Source organism: Falco cherrug, chromosome 8, assembly GCF_023634085.1.
Source record: "Falco cherrug isolate bFalChe1 chromosome 8, bFalChe1.pri, whole genome shotgun sequence".
In the NCBI taxonomy this organism is placed as follows: Eukaryota; Metazoa; Chordata; class Aves; order Falconiformes; family Falconidae; genus Falco; species Falco cherrug.
In genome coordinates, this window is record NC_073704.1 from 62374586 (window position 1) to 62397450 (window position 22865).

The 22865-nt window shown below is 43.2% G+C and overlaps 1 long non-coding RNA gene across 3 annotated transcripts in view; it reads left to right on the forward strand.

Moving 5' to 3' along the window:
* Positions 1–2748: 2748 nt before the first annotated feature.
* The window catches only part of LOC114016273 (uncharacterized), a 33471-nt gene continuing 13354 nt past the window's right edge, over positions 2749–22865 (forward strand). For 2 of the 3 annotated variants that reach the window (XR_008733713.1, XR_008733715.1), the window contains exon 1: positions 6228–6460. This is a non-coding gene — a long non-coding RNA (uncharacterized LOC114016273). Of the gene's footprint in view, positions 3179–6227; positions 6461–22865 lie in introns of those variants that run through there. The other variant, XR_008733717.1, reaches the window with a different exon arrangement.

The following is a 22865-nucleotide window of genomic DNA, read 5'->3' on the forward strand; positions in this document are numbered from 1 at the left end:
GTGAATATCCAAAATTAAAAACTGAAATGGAAAACACTTAAAAACAACTTTACCTTGGATAAAATATTTCTGGAGCTTGATCAAAGTAAAACAAAAAGCCTGGCTTACTTGTCAGATCCTATCTGCACTGAACTTCAAGGTTTGATTTGTATTATTTACATGGAAAAGGTCCCAAGAAACCAATTTGGCACTAAATATCTTCATTACGTTTTTTCGCTTGTATGGGTGATTAAATCAATCTAGGGTTCCTATTTTAATTTTTTTTGAAAGGTGCAGCCATCTGTGAATTGAGGAACTTTTCTGATGTCATCTTTGTGCTTCAAACATACTTTTTTTCCCCCTCCTTTTTTTAATTTTTTGTTTTTAAAATAAGGAGACTGTTAAAGGAGCACGTTTGTTTCACTAAACAGTTAGAGTTTCTAACTGTTCTTCCAGTAACTGTTTAGAATTAAAGTTGTATAATAAATTTTTAGACCATTTTAACTGTAACACCTGCAGGTAAGAGTACTCCAGATTAAATTATAACCAAGTCTGTCTGTCTGTCAGTCCGTCTGTTCCTCACCCTGCATTTATCAGTGTGTTCTCTGAATGCTGTGTGTGAAACTCAGCACATGTTTTTGCACCGCGCTACGCACCGTGCATTATGTGGCTTCCCAACACGCATTAAGTGAAGCCTCTCTTTTAATGTCAGTGTAAATGTTGCCACTAACTTCTCTTAGGCTAGGGTTTCACCTTCTGTTCTTTGAACGGGGCTTCAGAGTGAAGCACTTGGATTTATTTAATTTATTTGGTTTTCTCATTTTTTTTGTTCATTTAATAGAATCAGTTTGAAGTAGATCCCATTTTACTCTCTTTGGACACATTTCATCCTCTCGTACAAGTTCATTTTATGTGGGTATGAGACACGTCTATCCCTGGAATGTTGAACACTGTACATCTGCCTTCCTATTTCATTGTATTTGCAGCAAATATGTTTCCCTGATAGCCATACACAAATCAAAGTATGCTTCAATTTAAAAACAGATTTATTATAGCATGGGTTTTTGTAGCCAATTAACCGATTTTCTACTAACAGAGGAACCCTTTAAATATTTACTGTTCTTTGGAGAAAAACATTTGCATGATCGTCCCATAATGATGGTTTGATTGATAGATTGGCAGCGCCGATGTTTGGGATGAGACGGATGAACACTCCAGTGCAGGGTTCCAGCTGGGAGCAGGAGCTCCTGGAGGATAGGCTGGTACCAGCTGAACTAATCCTGGCAAGTGACCAGAGTAAATCAGGCCACTGAAAGCTCTGTTTTGCCCAAAGGGGTTTACACTGGTGTAATTACCTCAGCATAGTCATAGCAGGAACATTTCCTTAGTCTAGACAAGCTCTAATAGGTAAAATATATTTATCGTTTGCAACTGAAACATCTCGACCCAGCTAAGGCAAGGGCAAAATCTCATGTCTTCTTTCTACCTTGCCTTTCCTTCACTCACGTGCGCCCGGGTAGAGCAGCATTTTGCGTTGGTGTGGAGCATGCTCCAGTTTTGTTGGTCTGCGACAGAAAAAAGGGTCAAGCAGTCACTCAGCCATTTCCCTACTCGATTCACTCTGCCCATCTTAATCTTGCACCATTTTAAGTGTTTATTTGACTTCGTGCATTGATCTAAATGTACTTAAAGGATTCACTGGCAGCTGCCAAAAGATTGCTTTTAAAATACCAACAGAAAATTGACTCCCTGACGTTGCAATATTTAGGTTGCTTTTGAATGTCTACATGCTTTTCTGGAAATGTTTCCAGCTGTTAGGACTGGAGACTCCCTTTTTCCCCCTTGGGAAGCAAGTAGCGAAGGCACTGCAGTCTGCTGACTGGGGCCAACATCCTGCTTTTTCCAGGAAAAGAGGATAATCTCTCTCGAAAGCCTTTATCAGATGTCAGGAGCTAGAGTGTGAAATCCATTTTGGAGGAGACTGGGCTCTTTGGATAACTCCCTGCACATACGGCACAAGCCATCGCAAAATCTCCCAGAGCAGTTTTTGGTTTATCCTTTGTTTGGAAGATACCCTCTCCTTCAATTTTTGTCAAGTTGTAAGACCGTCTCTTCAGGCCATTTTCACTTAAGTCTTTTCTTTGTTCCTGATACAAGTAACAGTTCAGATTACTAAAGGACTTTAAAAGATACCTATTTTTCAGTCGATGTGTTTTGTTCACCTCTTGCTGTTGGAACTGGACCAAGAAACTGGCATTGTGTTTAATATTTCTTATTACTTTCACTGTCAGGTTCTCAGGCGCTTGCCCAATGCTGAAAGATCTGAGTTTCAAACAGGAAGGAGCATGTTTATTTGTTTACAAAAACACTTTTCCAGGGCTGCATCCTGTGGTCATACAATCATCCAAGTAGTCCCTGCTCTGATGAGTCATGCCTCTAAATTAAAAGGACCTATGAAGACGGATTTGCAGAATCACACTCATTGCTTCCACAACCGTTTTTCCATAAACCACAGGGAAAACGATGTTGATTTTCGGGTCCATAAAACTTTATTTTTACCAAACAAAAGTGCTGGGTACCTTTTTTCTTTGACAGCGTGCTTTCCATTGTAACAAAATCCTTACAAGCCAATAGAAGTAGCCCCTTGCTGTACATTTTGTACAATTCATATAAAGTACACTTTGTGCTGGAATTCGTGTTTGTACATTGGATGGAACAAAGTACAGGAGAAATCCAAATATTGTTCTTTTAGCTCAGGCCCTGCTCAGACATGCTATCCAGGCTGCAGCTGAGCCTGGTTAAGAGGTTGTTACCCAGAACCAGCTTCCAACTACTTCTTCCCTTCTTGCACATCTTGCACCGAATGTGACTGCACTCCATCAGACAGGGCAGCATAATTCCACACGTAGGCACTCCCAGCCTGGTTCTGTCCGAATGAGCCAGTTTCTGAAAGACAGCCTGATTGTTAAAACCGGACTAACAAAAATAATTTCAAAAAAACTGGGTTAGATAGATCTGAATGAGTATCATGCTGATAACAGGGCTGGATGGCAGCAATGAGCTGCTGAACTGAGTGACAGGCTGAACCTGGTTTTAGTTGCCGCGACCTGGGACATCTGAATGGAGAGCTGCTGTCTCTGGATGCTCAAGAGGGCAGTGAAAGGACCCAGACTCAAACTAGAGGCTGCTTTGCTGAGAGGTATCTGTGCGGCTGGTGCTGCTGGGGAAAAGAGTTTAGGATTATTGTGACAACCTTGGCTGCAGCTCTTTCTGTGATGCCCACATTAGCCCATCAGACTTCTGCAGAGCAGAGCCGGAGGCTGCAGCAGTCTCTTGCCTTACACGAACATGCATTTGAGGCCCATGGCAGGAAGCCCTCCCTGAGTCTCTGCAGCCTGATCACCTCCTTCCCAGTGCCAGAGCTGTGCAGAGAGAAAGGGGGAAAGAAATGGAAACAGCTGGTGAGAAGTGAGACTAAAAGGGAATTGTCAAGATAATGGTGGTAGAATAAGGTGGCCAAAGGAAAATTATTCCAGTGTCTAAAAGCCACCCATATCATGTGGGGCATACTGACCGCTTCTGATACACACAGCATCACCCCAGACCCATGGCAAAGGGTGTCTTTCTCTGCACTTACTAGTTGGTTTTTTTTTCTTCTGAACTTTTTTTTTAGTTTAATATTGTTGCCTGCTGTGAGAAAGAAGAAAAATAACTGAAGAGTTAAGGGGAAAAATGAAGCAGGGAAAAGAACATGGGACTAGGAGGGGAATGCTGAATTTATAAATGTTCACACCACAATTATTGAAAGGAAAAGGAGGAAAGAACCGAACATACTTACAAATCTGAATTCAGCAAGGCAGAGCTTTCTGCTAATGAATGCAGAACACTTCAATTTACTGCTTGGAATAGATTTTTATTTATTTTGCAGATATTGTTTCTTTCAGATCTTTACTGATGACTTTCTTGAGACACACTGACAAGCCAGGGTGAGCTTGTCAGCATCATACTTCTTTGTACTTCAGAGTGAAAAATGAAAGAAAAGTGAGGAAAGGTAAAAGCGGAAGGGAGGCTTGTATTCCTGCATCGTTTATGCCACCCCCTTTATCCTTGCCATTTCCCTCTTGCCAACAGTTTCATCACTTCCCCTAGCTCAAATGGATGTGGGGGACCTTGTGCGAAGAACAGAATGGTTGCTCCTACCTACTTCCTTGCACTTCTGAAGTGGCTACAAAGAAACCAGATTAAAGCAGCATTAAAAGCTGTGCTACAAATCCTACCATATTAAGCCAGACAATTCTCAGAGTTGTTTGGGGCTTGCTGAACAGAAGGGGTGCCTTTGAGTTGAACTACATGTTTCAACAGTATGTTGTTCTGAAAAGTGTTGTATATGTGCCGACATCCGCTGTTGGCATGTGTACAGACTGAAGCTTGCCAGCTCCTCCTAATCTGGAAAGAGGAGACATGCAGTGTTAAATACATGTGTCATCACTAGTCACCCCCCCTCCTGCCTTCCCCCCATTTTTATCATTTGGTTGTGCAATATACTTGAACCAAGTCAGCCCATTTAGTTTAGATGAACTTAGGCCAAATAACTGTACTGGAGCTGACTTCAGAGGCTCGAGAGGAGTTGCTGGAGCAGCTCTTCCATAAGTAAATGCAAACACTCTGTTATGCTCCTTAGACAAAGGGCCTTTGGTAGGGTTGCAGTAGGGGGGAAGGGAGGGAGAGCCCCTAAGAAAACAAACAGACTACGCAGCTCATTGCATCACGTGACTTTTGACTCCCATCATTTTAAATCTTACAGGCAAAACAGCGTCAGGCTTAAGCAGGGCTTACAAAGGGGACTCCAAGGAAACCCACGCTGCAAGGGATGGTTTTGGTGACTCAGTAGGTGACACAGGTTCTTGTGAGTCAGGACTGAACTGGTGTTCTTGCATGATGTTAGTACACTCAAACTTAGGAAGTTTTTTCAGACTGAAAGCCTGACTACTTATGCCGTAAGGGTCCTGGGAGATTTTTGCACTCATACAGATGGCGATTCCAATCTCGTTCAGTTCAGTTATATTAATTGTGTTTTCCCTCAGTAATTGCTTTGTGTGTTGTCAGTTATTGCCCCCTTCAAGGCTTTGACCATGCTCTATACCACAGCCCTGAAGCGGGACTGTAGCTGGTTGTGATGCACCTTTAACTAGTTAGCTGGAAGCGAACACCTGGGCAACCACAGCACCAGCTGCTCAGTATTTAGGTGGAGGTCTCACAGCTCCCTCCTCCCTCCTTTCTCCTGACGATGGCTGCAACACTGGTGTTATGTGAGCTTGCTCATTTACAACAAGCCTGTGTCTGTCTGCAGGGGCTGTAGGCATACCTTTGGGTTTCAGGGCTGGCTTAAGCTGCCTTGTGTGGCTCTGTGCTGTGCCCCCAGCACTTTGCTGATCTTGGGGTATGCTCAGGAGTTACACGCAACTCTCTTTTGTGGTTTTTTTTTGGTTTTTTGTTTTTTTTTTTTTTTAATGTGGCTTTGGTGTTCCTTATCTTGTCCAACAAGTGGGCTGATAACAGAAGCCCTGAATACAGCCAGGAGCCCAGGATACATTTTGATGGATCCTGGTCCAGGCTTCAGCTGTTGAGACCCTCAGTTTTGGACTGATGTGTATGGGAGTTTGTGTCCCTAATTCTGTGGTGAATCTGTTAGTTGTCTGCTCATGATGTGTGTGGATCCAGGAACAATGCAGTAGTAGCAGATGATGTGTTTCTGAAGGCTATGGCGATGTGGAAGGTGTACAGTTGCAATAGGTAGCTTGGTAACAGATAAACAGAAGTGGCCAAGAGTTTTGGAGACTAGAGAAGAAAGTACAGAAGCAGAGACTTTATAAGGACAAGAAGAAAAAGTACTTAAAAATGTGATAGTCTGTTTTAATGGCTAAACATGAATTATGTTATGTGATGCTTTCATCTTAGTGTAGGTTAGCATTCCCCAGCTTTTTATATTTGTATATAAATATTTTTCTTGAAGTAAAGTCAACCTAATTGGAAGTAAGAGCTATTCTATGCCGTTTATTTTAATACTTTAATATATTTCCCCTAGTTAATCATTGCTATTTCTAAATATAAATTTCCTTTCCTTTTCTTTCAAGTCACTTAAAATGAAAGGGCCTGCTTTACTCTTTGACCTTCTCTAACAAGCAGACCCTTGAAATGCAGCATTTCCAGAAAGCAAGCTGCAGGAACAACAGATGGGTTTAGTAAATTACAGCCTGCAGATGAATTGTATGAGGAGTCAGTTTGGGATGGAGGCTTAAAATACACAGAAATTTTCTATGCTGTAGCTTGTTTCTTGCTGTCAGACACTGCCTGGTAAATGCGTAGCTTGTGTGATGTTGGCTTTCTGTTCTGATTGATTTGTAGAAGCCGTTCCATCCCAAATTACCAGCTATTTGGGTCTCAGCCTGCAATCCTACTCAGCCAGGAGACTGTCCTCTAGGTACGTTTCAGTATTTTGCATTTCTTTTATTTGCTAAATCTTTTCTGACAGACTACTTATACCAATCAGCAGATTCTAAAACCTGTTTGTGATTTTCCAGGGATTTAATAGACAAATTAGTGCATGTGTATTTGCAGGACAGGTGACTCCTAAATGATAAAAATGTAGTTTATAATCAAAGTGCCTTTCTTGTAACAATAATCTCAAGCTAGACATTTGCTTATCTTCCAATGTGTTAATCCTTTTCAGGATTAACAACTTTTACTATTTTTTTAATTTTTTTTTTTTTCCCCAGAAGCATGGTCTTGGTTCTGCAGACCTTGCTGACATAACTAAGTCTTACTGAGTTCATGAGGTGTGATTGTGGGAAGGACTGTGGGAATGGATGTTCACCTCAATAACTTTCCTCTATGTGACTTAGCTATTGCTCTGAGGTTTGAAGCTGGTACTGAATTTGATACAGAGCAGCAGCAGTAAGTTGTCATTGTGATCAAATACAAAGCTTCTGTGGGGAAGAATAAATTATTTGCATGGGTGTGATGAACGCTGCTTGAAGGGAATTTGATAAGTTGCATGTTGAGCACTGGGAAAATTTCTGCAGACTATCTATGCTGCTCTTCACAGTGTCAGAAACTTAACGCTGAAAGGAGATCATCGTTGGCTCTGGTTATTGCACAGTATTATCAAAGGTCTTCTGAAATGAATATATCTAAGAGAGCATGGCAATCAGTACAAGATCGGGTAGGCTCAGGATGTTTTACATAAATAAGGATTTATTTCTACTTTCATATTCATAAGATGGTCAACACATTTTACTACCATTTCCTATGCTGTGTCTGAGTCTGCAGTCCTTGAAGTCACTTGCATTTAAATTGCTCGCGTGACAGACTTCAGTGAAGCCCTGCATCGGGGTTTTGCATGGAGCCAATGTTGTTCAGTATGGGACTCGCAGGAATAGTGTCTGCTTGAGCTAAAATATGATTCCCTTTTGTAAGGAAAAGATGCATAATGGTAATAATGAGGATGGTAATGACAAGAACCTTGTTAACACTTGGGAAACTTGCGTAAAATATTCTCAGGGCTGCTTTCTGCTTGCCCGCTGTGGTATCAGCAGCTGCAGTTCACTATTTCCCACTGCCTTGGTCCCCAGCCCGTACCGACTAGGGACCTCTTGGCGTGCAGCTCTGCTCCCATCCCAGGCATGCCCTGGCTTCCTTGCAAAGGGAAGTAGTGCGCGTCAGGGAGGGCTGTGCATGCAGATCTCCTCCTGAAACAGCAACGGTGTGGGGCAAGGGTGTGTACCCAGGGACAAGGATTGCAGGGAGCATCTGCCCAGCAATGTAGATACTGCCTCTAGGGAACCTTCCTAAGGAAGAGTGTCTGGCATTTTAAATGCTCTGCTTGCAGAGCAGGTCTCAGTGCTACAGTATTTAATGTGCTGGTAGCATCCAGTGGCCAGGCTACAAATGCCATGCTTACGCTTGGTAATGGCATTACAAGACTCCGCAAAATTTCCCCATAGCTCACAGATCCAAGCCGGATTGCTTCTATGAGAAACAATGACACAATACAAACTTTAACAATTCCAGTAAAACAGCAACCCCAGCCTGTACATGTGTGTTTTTTCCAAGGCAGACACTGTGAGTGAAAAGGCAATCTCTTTTTTTCTTTTTTTTTGTTTGTTTTGTTTTCAAAAGATCCATCCCACAACAGTTATCTCCACAGCAGCATTCCTAGGGCTACTCACGTGTGAAAGGGCTGCAGCAACGCACAGTAACTGGAATAGTTTTTCTGTGACATGATTTGTTACTGCTCTAAGATTGTGGCTTCATAATACGAGTTGTTGATGCAGAATATCAGTGAGTTGTCACAGTGATCAAACAAAGTCTTTTTCTTAAGCCACTCACAGCAAGGCTACATAACGGTTTAAGATCTGAAAGGTCCAGCTGAAACTCCACAGAGAACTGCTTAGGGAGGCAGAATGTAATTACCGATGTTGGAGTCTGGCCAGGTTTCCAAGGTTAGCACCTTTCATCTCGACATCAAATCTTTAATGACCACATGTGGTAAAGACATTTGTTCAGCATCTCGTTTGGGAATATAGCATATCCAGAGTTACTGTGCCCCTGTTGTCATGCTGGAGTATTGGTTCAGTATTGGTCTAAGGGAAATTTGCTCCCAAAGTTGCCAGTAATTCTTCATGGGCAACGACACGTTTCCTCTGGAGACTCCCATATGAGTACAATCAGGACCTACTGGTCTGATTTTTTTTTTTTTTTCCTTCCTCTAAATGATCTGGTCCTCTGTCCTTCTTACAAGCTAATAGTGAGCACTATAATTACCCTTATTTTCAGGTTGCCAAATAAAGTAATTAGAGAAGTAGGCATTATGATTTTGGAAAGATACATTAGAAAATGAAGGGGAGTGATGACAGCATGTTCTCGCAGTGCCAATTAAAACACTGCTGAGGAGATTCAACGCTGCTTCCGGGAGAACCAAGCAGGCGAAAGAGACTCACAGGGATTCACTCAGAAGGACTGCAGAAAGGCTCCTAAGCATATGGCATATGGAAACGCAGCCAGGGGAATAACCTATAAAGTGACTTTCTTGAGCACGGCATACCATTTAGAAAGCAGATGGAACAATCTGAAGCATCTTTAAAGAAGATACTTGTTGTGACATCTGAGGTGGTCTAGCTGAAGCAAAGGATCATTAATTGCATTTACCTATTAATTAGTCTGTTTAGACTCTATCAAATACTTCTTTTTATGACCATTGAACACATTAAACTTTCCACTCTAATTTCTGTTTAACTGTAACTTTTGCTTAAAAAAATAATCTAGGCTATGAAGGTTTGAGGCACGTTGAATGAAAGCACAAAAAGAATGTGTGCGTGTGGGCCAAGGAGATCGTGAATGCCTCATAGTATAGTGAATACAAACTGCACCCAGGCTGTAATTCTTAATGGATGTGGAGAAATAACCTCTTCCTCAGCAGCAGTTTTAATTGCTGAATGAACAACTGGTTCCCAGTATTCTCTCTTATAATGAACTATATGATCCTCGCCATGTGCCAAGGTGGTGCACAAGGCCTTGGTCTAAGTCTTGGAGTTTTTTCCCTTGATTGTACATCCATGATGTGAAGGTCTATTCCAGCACTTTACACCCACTGCCTTTTAGGTACTTTGCAGTGAAGGTATGTAAGTACTTCCATTTTACACATTGGAAAAGTGAAGTCTAGATGTTTCTTGTACAAAGTTAATCAGGAACTAAATTTCTTAGCTTCTCTTCCAACACTGATATTGGAACACATCACTTTAAAGCAAGGGGAAGTTGAGTTTGTTCATTTCTAATAATAGCACAGCATCTCCTGAGCTCTCTGGTGAACCTTGCTGGGTTCTGTACAATATATTGTCGTTCATATGAAATAGCATTTAAAGTGCAATAAAATTCTGACTTGTGTACTTAAGCCAGCCAGAGCTAAACGTGAGTTAAATTCTTTCCTTCAAAAGGCCATTTTGTTTTCGGATTATTGACCTGTATCTGTTTCTTATCAGTCCAATTTGTAATCTGCTAAACAAGTCAGTTCCATTTCTGCCTGGCATCTGTCACATTCAAGCATGTATCTGCTATAGAGAGCTGTAATGCTCACAGGTGTTGATGTCACTCGCTATGCAATTTTGCAATGCCTCTTTGACTATGCCTCTGGGCTCAGTCTGTGATGGTGTTTCTCCTTAGTGGGTGTTAAAGAGCAGGAGTTTGGTGTTTTCTTGCGTAGAGTGTGACCACGTGCTATGGCAGTTTTTTTACAAATAAGTGTCATAAGCCAAGACAGAAGAGGTTTCTAAAAGCTTTGGCTGTTTTCCTTCAGGTATGTACATCCCATTTAGCCAAAGAGAAGCTACAGTATTATTAGCAGCAGCTGTAACCACTGCGTACCTCCCCTGATGAAGCACACCAACCTTGCTAAAGAGGAGCAAGAAGACTTCTGTGTTCTGTGCAGGTTTTGCTGGGAATGTCAGTAACTGTTCAGTCTTGATGTATTTTGTAGCAAGACACCATATTTTTTAGGAAAATATGAGCACAATGACTCTCTAGTACTAAATATACCAAATACAGAGGTGAAAATAATGGAGCCTGGGGCATCCAGGGCAATAGAGGTGATAAATCAGAGAGTTGACCATCTTGAGATACATCAAGATCATCTTGTCTAGTATAATAGAAGTATATGCTATGAGGCAGTTTTCCTTCCTTGTGGGTAATAAATGCATGCCTGTATCCAGACAATGTTTGGGATGTGGTCCCTTACAACCTCCACCAGAATCTGGTCATGTGCTTTGTTTCCCATCTTTCTGTCAGTGGTACTTCAGCATTTCAAAATGTCTGGGTGGGTACATTCATGGCTTTTTTTAGAAGTGATAATAAGAAGCACATGCTCTTCTTCAACTGGTGTTATTGCTACAGCTCGTTATGATCTCATGAGCATGCTTTTGATGCCATGAATAGCTGCGAGGCAAACCCGGAACCACTACTTTAAGTCCCCAGGAAAGGGGAAAAGTCTTAACCCTTTTTGTTTTAAGGTACTGGAAAGCACAAAGTTTCCACCTGATTCTCATTCCTAATGCTGAAAGCCCCTCAGCAGTGGGGAGGCAGCTGGTATGCCAAGACCCATGCTGGCTCCAAGGCACGGCTCTCCTGTTCCCCCACACTCCTTGCTCTGCCTTCTCCGGCACAGAGTATTTGGGGCTAAAAATGTCTGTTTGCTCTTTGCAGTCAATATTTTTGCCTTGGATTAGGAGGCTCTGGATGGGGTCTGGGGCAAGCCTCGCACTAGCTGTGGCCATGACATGGCAGCAGCCCTCTGCCAACTCCAGACTAGTCTTGTGGTGGGGCTTGAGTACCAGGCATGACCTGCCTTGGGCAGGCTGCCCACAGCTGCGCGGGCTCTGGCGGGGGCACTGCCATCTCGCAGGGCCTGGCGGGGGCTGAGGCTGGCGAAATGGCCGCCCTTCCCCTCCGGGGCAGTGCCCACCACCCCCTCAGCAGGAAGGCAAAATGGCTGATGGCCAGGCTGGGAGGAAGACTGCAAATACAGTGGCTCGTGGCGGCCCTGTTTCTCAAAGCCTTTAAACCTGAGAAGGTTAAATGCAGAAAAGCAAGGTATTTCTTGCTGGTTTTGGTGCTGCAGGGTTGGCTGGCAGGGCTGTGGGCACTCGCTGGGAGGCTGGCTCTTGCTGAGGAGCCACCTGTCCCTGCAGGGCCAGCGGAGGGGGAGGCCCAGGGACAGCCATGCCCCTCCGTCCTGCTGCGGGGTGAGCCGAGCCAGCCTCTCCCCCTCCTGCTGCCCCTACGGTGCTTGTGTTGGCCTCCTTCCATGTCCAGCGGGCTGCTGAATTGCAGTGTGGCGGGTGGCGTGGCTGGCAGCAGCTGCCACAGGAGGCCATGCCACGGAGGCCGTGCCATGGCAGACACTGTGCCTTGCTCCCTGACGGCCTGTGCCTGCTCCTGCACGGCTCCCATGCTCCAAATTTTATCCCGAGTCTTGTGAGAATCTATGAAGTCCTTGCTCCTGCAGTCCCAAGGTTTGGCTTGCTTTCTGTCCTGTTAAAAAAAAAAAAACAACCCTACAAAAAATTCTAGTTTTCAGGACTCCAAAGAAAACCTTGGGGGGGAAAAAGGGCCCTGAAGTCCCAGCCAGAAAGGAAGAGAAAGCCTGAACATCTTTATCACTTTTGGGGCTTTTTAAATCTCATGATTATTTTTTTTTAATTGAATCTTTTTTTTTTTTTACTTTCTGTGTGCAGTCTGACTAATGACTTTTGTAAACTTGTGTTGGCAGAACTAACAACAGCTTAAATAAAATGACTAATTGTTTTCATTCATCAGCTATTCATTGCAAGAGCAATTACAGTTTCAGCGTTCTGCCCCCAAATGATGGCCGGATCCTGCAGTCATGTATTATTTATATTACCTGTCTCCCTATTTACATTCTCTAGCACATAGACGGATCTATTCAGTGTCCAGGCCCCTTCTTGTAAAACCTGGTTGCTTCGGATTTGGGTCACAATTTAGGCAATCTAGTATACCTGCTGCTTCTCTTGATTCCAAGCAAGAAATAACTCAAGCTACGAGAATAATTTGTAATTTCTTCATATGGTGGTAGGTAGCTACTAAAATGTTAAGATGTCCTTACATTTTCTGTTAAGCTGAAATTCAGCACCAAAGGCAAGTTGCCATACTATCGCCAAGACATCAGATTCATTGTGTGAAGCATGCTAAATATTTCAGCTTGTTAGTAATTTTAATTTATCTTCCCATGTATAAGATTTAAGAATAAAAAGCCTCACAGCAAACCTCAGGTTTTCTAGGCAAAGCACACCCAGTCTGTGAAAAGAACCAGAAATTGTTCGATCTGACACTGTTAAATAAAAGACTAAACTTTCACCTGCCTGTTTGACATGAGTTGTTGGACAGACTGAGTAAGCTGCTCTGGGAAGGAGCTCGCGTTCCCTGGTGCCCTGGGTAGGGGTGAAGGATGAGTCTCTAAAGGTCTCATCGTCTGGGATTTTGTCGTAGTTGTGTGGTTAGAAATCATACCAGGATAGAACAGCTCAGCAGGGATTCAAGTCCTCTCTTCTCCAAAGGTCCACTTGTGGTCGCCTACACTGTCTGCCTGGAGCACAGGGAGTGTTCAGCCTGCGGGAGCGGTGGGAGAGATGTGTAGGAATGGAGTCATGGTGCTATAAGCACCTCCATCTGTGAATCTTTATTGCTTTTCGTGCCACTTCACTGCAACATGGAAGAGGCACAGAAATTATCTACTTTGGCTGTAACTTTGAAATGAAATTGAGACAAAAGCCCAAATAAAGACAGCTTTACTGGATTCTGTTGAATTCTGGACGTGGATTGGAAATGGGCAAAAGGAAAACTGAGGCTTTGAAAATATTAAAATCTAAATAGGGAATTACTCATCTAATCCAAACTTCATCGCTTGATCCTATTTCTGTTACTTCAAATTACATTTGTGTGTGTGATACCATGAAAGGTACAGTATTCATTCCTGAGCCCCTTATCTGCTGCTTGTCCACGAAGCAGCTGTAGTTGATAGCAAGTAATTCATGGCAGGTGTGTGTATGTGTAAGGAATCAAAGTGAAAATGGCAATCTTAACACTATATACATGGCAGATCTCAAAACACTTCACAAAGTGAAGGTGCCTAATTTAAAATCCTCCCACCACCCAATGTACTAGTTAAGAGGAGGGAGGTGAAGCATTTGTTTGTAACTGAGCTATTAAATGTAGGATTTGTGTCTCATAAAGTGGCAGCATTGCTTTTCAAGGCTGATTAGGAATGGTGACTAGATTTGGGTCCCACAGCCCTTGAAATGAATGTAAAACTCACTCCACTTCAATGGGAGACGGGTAGAGAAAGTTGTTCCTATTCCAGTATCTTCCCCTATGAGCGTCACAAGTAGTGTAGCCTTGAATTGCATAAATATTGTACCTAGGTTTTGAATATTCTGGAAGTAATCCTTAATGTTAATGGTAGCAAAGTGATACAAGAGGTATGAATCTCCTAAGAATTTAATTTTAAACACTGCATCTGAAAGTAATGCAGTTCTATTACAACATCAAAACTACTTTGCATATATATATACTTCTCTTTTTCAAGGCTGTCAATATGATTTATGAGCAGCAATTAACTAAACCTTTTAACGCCATGTGACAGAGGTGTTGCTGGGCCCACTTATGAGCTAGGCAAGCTGAGGCACAGAGGTGTCAAATGTAGCTTGGCAGCGATGCTATTGCAAAACGAAGACCAGAACCCAAGAACCCTGAATCATAGCCCCTATTCTAAGAGCTGTCCATTTATTGTTAGAAGAGAAGATCATTAAAATCCACTCCGCTTGCCTGGGAGACTTTAGGAACTTACACATGCTTTTAAATGCAGAGGGGTTATCTTTATTAAATGATGAATTTATTCTTCATTATACATATTGCTGAAGAAACATATCTAAACCATGGTGGAATGAGAATCAATATGGGTCAGTAAAAAAACATTCCTGCTGAAACAGACTTTTCCTGTCATTCAGCAATGTTTATATTCTGTGCTCCCATTCTGCCGCTCTACCTATGTAACATAAAAGCATTTTAAAAAGGTAAATGGCAGATGGCTTGTAGACTACCGTACTTTAGTGCTTGTAGACCATGAGCTTCCTTCCTCTGCTGGTCAGCAGGACCGAGGCTGTATCAGCCTTCACTGTAAGGGGCAGGTGTGGGCTCTGTGTGCTTTTTGCACTTACAAAATAGTCTGGATTTGCAAATCCCTGTTGAAAGACTGGCCTCGGTGCTCTCGTTGGAAACCTCATAGGATCGTATAATGCTCCTGATGGGGGGAAAAGGTGTTTGGAAAAAGGCACTCCAGTCAAGGCAAAATTTCCCCCTACTTAGCTGAGGGCACAGCAGCACACAAACCTTGCAGTGTCCCTCAGACACCATGTTCGCTCTCAAATGCACCACTACTGCTGTGGCTGTAATGCTACTGAGGCAGTGCTGGAGTTATAGCTGAGTATCTGCTTGCAGTTGTGGTCCCAAGAGGGTCTGCAAGGTGTTCTAGATTGATAGAAGAGGTGCACTAAGTATCAGCTGATGCTGGAATCTGGATACGGCCAGGTATTTTGGAAAAAAAAAAAAAGAAAAAAGAAAAAAAAAAAAGAAGGATGTCAACCTCTACTTCACAGCACTATGTGTGAAAGAAGAAATTTATATCTCATAGCTTCCTACCTGCAAGTACATTCACATTAGTAATATGGTAAAAATTCCAGAAGATCTACTTTGCTAATTGTGGAAGGACAGAAACATGTGAAAACTTGATAAATACATCATGGGGACTTGCCATGTGTTTAAATCTTGGAAAGGGAAATGCTTTATTCACATCTGAAAGTAACAGCTATGTAGTAGTGGAAATAATACTTTTTTGTTGTTGTTGTTGTACAGAGGTTTCTGCCGCATGGCAGATGATTTAATCAGGGGGATTTTTTTAATAAAAAAGGAAAGTAGAATATAGATGTGGGTAATTAATTATAGGAGATCCTATTTCTGTTTTTAGCATAAATGCATTTGTTATTTGTAAACCTGACTCATTTTTAAAGACACACATACAAAAGTGGGCCCACATTCAGAATTATCCAGTTCCTTGTATGAGTGGTGCTTCATAAGCTGGTATCAAAATGTTCCCTGGTAATGGTCTGGGCTACCATGACAGTTATTGCTGCGACTGATACACATCACCTTTATGTTTATTTTCACATGCAACAATATCAAACTCAGAGCAGTATTTAACTTTTTGCAGATAAGTATTCAAAAGAGAATTAGGTAAAGAGATAATATTGCTGAAGATAACCTCAGAGATATAAACCTCATTCTCAAAATCAAAACTAAAGGCAAAATAAGTAGCCTTTTAGGACCCTGCAATCCAGCACAAACTTTGCAGCCCATAAGACTGGATGGTTTGACTATCCTTATGTTGTTCTGGACACCTGATTCAACTCAAAATTCTGCAAAATTGTAAGGCAATCCCTGCCTATTGTTTGTTTGGTGTGGGTTTTTTTGCCCTTTTTTTTTTTTTCTTCCTCCTCTGGCTGAAGGTGCAAAGCAAAATAGGTCTGTGGTCCTGCTCTCATTACAGCCTGTGAGAGTTTGCTTACACTGAAGTCACTGACCAAACCCTCAATAGCTTTAATGGGGGCAAGAACAGGCTCACCGTGATTTAGTCTAAACTGTTCAGCTCAAGGCAGAGAGACGGGGGCTCTTTGAAAATGACAACTTGTGGGTTTTGGAGAGGTCATTAACATATTTGTCATGGGGGAAAGAGGGTAAATAAGGAACTTGAAAAGAAAGACAGATATTAATTACGCTTCAGACAACATTGTTGTGTGCTGATGACATACTGTAGCTCTCCAGACAACTATAATTTGCAAGTGAACCCAACGAGTATGAGACTTTACAACAAGCCAAGCAATTAGTTCTTCCTGAGTTGCAAGAGTGACATCATGTGTGCAAAACATGCCTTCGCCTTCAGCTAACAACACGTACTCATTTATTCTTCCTGTAGGGTCACTGTTTGCTGTGAAGGCCATTAAATCATACCTCTGATGGATGCGCTAAGATTGAGTAGTGAATAAGGGTCCCTAAAGTGCAGATAAAGAATCATGTGTCCAAAGCACCAACTATCAAGAAAGGCAACTCCAATATCCTATAGCTGGCCTAAAAAAAGTTTTGTGTTCTTCTAAATGCCTTAAGTTATTTTTCCAGGGTCTCAAAAACTTGTCCTGTTAAAGGGATCTGACCTGATAAGTGGGGTTTTGGGGTTTTTTGTTTTGTCTGGAATTTGTCAAGACTTTGTCAGAAAAGGTGAGTGGTTGCTTTTATGAGGTTTTTATACAGAGTTCTGAAAAAATCAAGGATTTTATTTAACTAGGAAATGTAATAGAAATTAAATACTTGAATAGTGATAATACATATCTGGATATAGATTTCCAGTAGAGTGTGTGTGTGGTTTCATAGGCTGGATTATGTAATGTTTTGTGCTGCATGAGTTTATCAAAGAGACTATAAGGATCCATCTGGTACTCAAGGAGGAATAAATCATCTCATTGGTCTATAGAGACAATCACTTTTATTCTTTAATCAGATTCATAATCCCACTGGAGTCACACATACTACTTACCTGCAGTAAATTAAGCTCCTGCTTAAGTGCTTTGTAGAATCAAGAGCCAAAAAAAATCCCATGAACATTTTTCACCTCTTTTGTCTGTTTAGAAGAGTGATGCAAATTGGCATGTAGTGTTTGCTATTTTTGCTGGATTAACGAAAAAGAAAAATGGGATGTGAACCAGCTTGACTTTAGAGATATATTTCAGTGTGTGAAAAGCTGCTTTATCTTTTGAAGAAAACTGTTATTACAAATGCAAAATGAGCATTTCACCACTACAGCTTTTTCTAAACAAGGCAGTGGGCACGAAGATTTGCCAGAGCAGATGCAGAACAGGGCCACAGCTAGCATGGCACAGACAGCTGAGGCATCCTGCAACAAATGGGAGCAAGTTTCAACTCCTGCGGTGAGGTGCCAGACAGGGCTGTACACGTATCCTCGTTGCCTTTCCCCAGTCCTGATAGCATTTGATGCTCAGCGCTCGTTGCTCTCAGTAAACCTCTCTGTCCCAAGTTTGCTGTCCCCTGGCAAAGTAGATGGGAAAGTTCTTTTTGGCAGCAGCCCATCCAGACCCCTGATATTCTTGTGCTGCACTTTGTTCTGCAGAGCTGTGAAAGTCCAGGGCAATGACTTCGGTGCAGCAGGATATTTGGATCTAAACACCCACCCCAAACTTTCAGCAAATAATCTATATGGTTCTCTTGTGTGTTTCTATCTCACATGTTTATATAGTCCCCAGAACCTTCTAAAATTTGAACCTGAGGAAAATAGAAACCTGTTCTCTGAAGCTAGCAGGATGTCTTAATAGGAGATGTTATTGCTATTATTAAGAATACTAATAGTCTTATGTTAACCAAAGGCAGGAACGAATGTCTTGCTGGATGGTGCCTTGGATTGCAACATGTCTTTATGTCCTTAGAAAGCTGTGGCAAAAACCATCCGAGAGAACTGGTAAAGTTGATGATGGCTGTTACGTAGAAAGCTATACAGCAGAGAGCTGTGTGGCCTTTTAGTCCCTGCTGGCACTGAAGTTTCTTGGCATTTTTTCTGTTTGTGATAACTCATTCCAGCATAGAGAGGCAGATCACGTACAGCATTCAATTTACAGTTTTCTGCAGTGAAGTTCCTGTTTTGATCATGGCACTGAAGGAAGGTAGACATCCAACAGTGTGATGGTAAAAGTGCCAAGTGGAGCCCAAAGGGAGGAAAAAAAGAATTTAATTCTGTGAAAAAGTTTGAACCTTGTTCCACAGCTTCAACTGCAGGGGCTTTCCTCTTAACTGTAACCTGAGGATCCCTTCATCCGAGCCTGCTCAGTTAACTTTTTTATCTGCAGCTGCCAGCGTGGCCACAGATGTGACAGGGGGAAACCATTGGTTTTGGTGGTGTGGTCAAAAGAAGAGCAAGGCAAGTTTGCATGAACTGCCTTTTTGCTGCACAGCCTGAAGAAGTGAACCTCCCAGAGAGCCAGAATCTGCCTGCTTTGTGGACCATTCTGCTTGAATTACTCCTCTGGCAATGCACCCCCTGAGCTAAAGTTTAATAATATAAAGCTGGTGACAAGCTGGTTTAGGTTTTAAGTGAATGGTTTAGATTAATGTGCTACATTTCAAGGGCAAAAATGTGTAAACCTGGTCTTTACTGAACGCTGCGCCACGTTCCATGTGTTGTTGACCTACCAAAATTGTACACCTTTTTTTTGCCTACCTGACATGCTTCTCCATGTACTGGAGAGACAGAGCTGGGACACTCCACATGTAAATGAACACTTCACAACCTACTTGAAGTCTCATAGCAAAACTGAGGTTGTTCAAGAATCGGGTTGGAAGCCTTCAATCTCAAAAAAAAAGCATGTGTGAGCAGAAAGCGCAGCTATTACAAAATATACATTCTTGTCTCCTGTTTGCCTTGCCATATTGACACATGGTATATGGAAGAGGTGAAAGTTGTCTCTCCTCTCTTCTATATACACACATACATGTGTGCCTGCGTGCCCACGCACATACCCGCCAAGCTCCCCACAACAGCATGTAAGAGAGAATCTACTTGGTGGTTTTAATGAAAATGCAGTTTCATAGCTCTAATGATCAACAGCTGGGAACATGCATGCTCTTCTCCTTCATCTCTAGACTTATTTGAAAGATTTTTGTTTTGTGGCTTTACTGGGTGACTTTCCTGATGAACTGATTTTAAAAAATCATTTAATTTCTTCGAAGACCATAGTGGTTACCATAGAAATACGTTAGCTGCAAAACAAGGAATAATTAGTTTATGTTTGTTCCTTTGTGTCTCCTAATTTCTTCCATTCAGGATTTTTAAGCGTATAATTAAAGGGATTATTCAGCTTTGTGATTCCCCCCCCCCCCCAAATTAATTTAAAGACAAAACTCTGATGTCTGTAGAACATAAATAATAATGATTATATGTGGTAATTAGTCCAACCTGTTTGTCCACATAGCAGAAAACAATGTGTTTTCTGTCAGAAGGCTGCAATGCTGACTAGTGGTCACTCTCAGCTTGGACTGGCATTCCCAGTTATCTTTCTCATCCCTTATGGCTACTTGACTAATTACCCTTAACAAAACATGGTTTGGAAATGGGTCTCTCGAGAGCACTGCTGGCGACCTTCTTGTGTCATTCAAGTTCTGGGGCAAGCGAAATTTGACGAGCAAGGCATCGGCAGGCTCCAGAAGTCCCTGAGGTCAGGTGGCAATTGAGCAAGGATGGGAAATATTGCGACATGGGGTTTAAGGTAGTGATTTAACACCTCTGCTTGGCAGGATTTGCCGAGTAGGCAAAGTTCAGCCTGTCTGTGCAGAAGGGCTGAAACTTGCAGGACTTCTCCAGCAACACTTGCGATGGATTGGGCTTTTGCAAAACGGCAGTTTTCCCTGAGCACAGGAAGGGGTGTTGGAGCCCTTCAGTTCAGAGTCATTAGAGGTTAAATCACTTTGCAGCTATTTTCTGTTGGGAGAAATGTTCTTTCTTTAAACCTCCAAGGTGACTAAACAGGAATGAGAGTCTTATCCCAGAGCCACACACTCCTGTTCCCTTTCTCCAGTCCACTCACTCTAGAAATATTCCGTACTAGTTAAGGGAAAAACATCAAGAGCAGGGTTTGCGTGCAGCCTTGTGTTGCCCATCAGACCTGCGTGCCAGCTGGGATACTGCCTGTGCAAACCAGAGCTGTGGCCCTATGCTCCCAGCATCCCGAACCAATGTCCTAACTTCTGAATTCTTCCATGGAAAAGGGAATATATACTGCCAGTACCTGATCTGGTAAGTGTATTTGATGACTCCCCTGAACAAAGCTTTCAGGAAATAATAACAATCTGTGTCACGGCTGTCGAAGGCTCAGATCTGAGTGGGGCTCAGAGATGCTTTGTCCTGGAGTGGGGGGCTTTGGCTGCGTGTTCGCTTAGTCACCTCAGCGGGATGGGAATTTTGAGCGTTACAGTTTCGGGTCTTGGGCTTCAAGTGGGACTAACGTTGACATCAATGCATCTTGTTCCTTATTTGAGCATAATTTTCAAGCTTGTCTTTCTATCAGGCATCTCACATCCCCCGTACCACCTAGGGACAGAAGCACCCAAGCTCACCTGCAAGTCCTGAAGCACTGTCCCCCCCTGCCCCCTCCAACACGGCTCTTTATTTCAGGGCTTAAACACCGTCCCGCTTCACTGCAGACACCGAATTCGAGCGTTCGAGCCACAGCGGCAGGCTGTGAAGGAGCGAGCTGGGGCCAGCCCGAGGGCTGCAGCCGCCGCGAGTGGCACAGCCCGGGCTGCGTGGGCTCGCTGGCTGATGGCCACCCGGGCCGCCCGCGGCTGTGCCGCCCGTGGGTGCCGCTGGCCGCCGGGTCCCGGCCGCAAGGGGCTGCGTGCGGCGGGGGCGCTCTGGCGCCCTCTGGCGGCGGCGGCGGGCGCTGCCTCTGGCGGGGAGGGCGCGCCGCGCTGCGGGGCTGCGGGACGCGCCGGTGGTCGGCTTCTGCCTTGCGGAGCGACCCTGCCGCCCGTCACCGCTCGGTTCCCACGGCTGCTACCGGGGCCAAGCGTGTGACGGCTCCCCGGGGTGGGCGGGGGGTTCAAACCGTGGCGGGGGCGCTGCTGGCTGCCGGAGCGCTCTGCTCGGTGGGGTGCAGGAGCCGCGCCCGCCTCCGGCCACCGAGGGGCGAAGCGCAGCCCCCTGGTTCGGGTGGTGCCCTCGGTGAGTTCTGAGCTTGCACCAACCGAATGCGCGCTTGGACATCGCCTCTGATAGTCAGGACTTCATTTCCAGTCTTGTAAACATTTTTTTACACGCATGCATTGTCTGCTTTAGCTTCTTGGAATATAAACTGAACTTCCTAAAGCAAGGGTGATTTTTGGTAATAGAACATAATGTCCAGGAACAGGCGCTCAGGATAGAACATTCCACTTAATTCAATTCTTGCACAATTATGAGTTGTTTACCTTAAACATTATTCTGAAGAGTAATAAAATAAAAAAAAAAAAAAGTAAAGAAAATTCTGGTTAATAACCTGGGCAAAACAATTATCCTCCTAAGACTCTTTATTGAATCATGTATGCAAAACACAGAAGGTTTTCATAACAGATGTATTTAATCTTGATGCAATGCTTGGTTTTAACCCCACAGTGTCTTGCAATTCACTCAGAGCTGGACTGGTTCTGGTGTGTTTCAATAGAAGAGATGGAGCCAGAAGCCTCTGGGATGCCAAACAAGACTGTGCGATTGTGGAAGCCCCTCAGAGTCTTGTTATTGTCCAGTAGTACCCGTAATAATGAAGGCCTGGAAGATCATTTATATAATAGTTCAGTGGTTTGGTTAGTCTTCATAACAATCTGCAACGGGCTTTGGGAAGCTCTTCCAGTGTTTATTGAAACAAATGTCGGGGCAAGACTATTGTGTTTGTGTTTGTGTCATAGATGTAACCTCTGGCACAAGGAGAATAACCTAGTGGCACGTGTTGCTCCAGAGTTCTGCCTTCTAGGGGGTGGGCAGCATTGGCGGCGCTTTGGTTGCTATTCAGAGTAACGCTGCTTATACTTGGCCGTTGCTGTCCCTAGTAGCAGTGGTCAAGTGCCCTGGAACATGACAACAGCTTGAGTCTGTGGAGCTGCATCAAAGACTGGCCACGTGGAAACAGAGTTACCAAGAAAAGGCTCCCCTAAAAGTGGGTGTGTTAGATTTTATTGCATTGCATCCCATAATGTAGTCAGGTATAAATAGAGCGCAAGATCTTGGAGCTGGCAAAGTGTTAGCGGGTCACCTAGACAATTTCCCTACTTCACAAAAGATGATTCTCCTCGCCGAATATTTATTAGGGCTTTATCGTGCTTGCTTTTGAATGCTCCATGAAGGAGTTTCTACAAATGACCCTTTTCCCCCCAAGTATTTCATATTCTAATTTTCTTCTTTAATTTTCTTTCCTCATGTTGAGAAGAATAAATTTCTTTTTATTCAGTTTCCTATAATTGCTCCCAGTTACCCATCCTATCCTACCCCAAACGCTTCCCTCCCCTTGGTGAACTGGATAGCTGTCAGATATCCCCGGACTGTTTCCTTTGGTCAAAGATATACATAAGCAATTCCTCTAATCTTCCCTCTACAATCCATTCCCTCAGGCTCTTCATTATTTTGCTAGCTCTGCTCTGAGCTACTTCTTATTTATCGATATTATTTTATGATGATT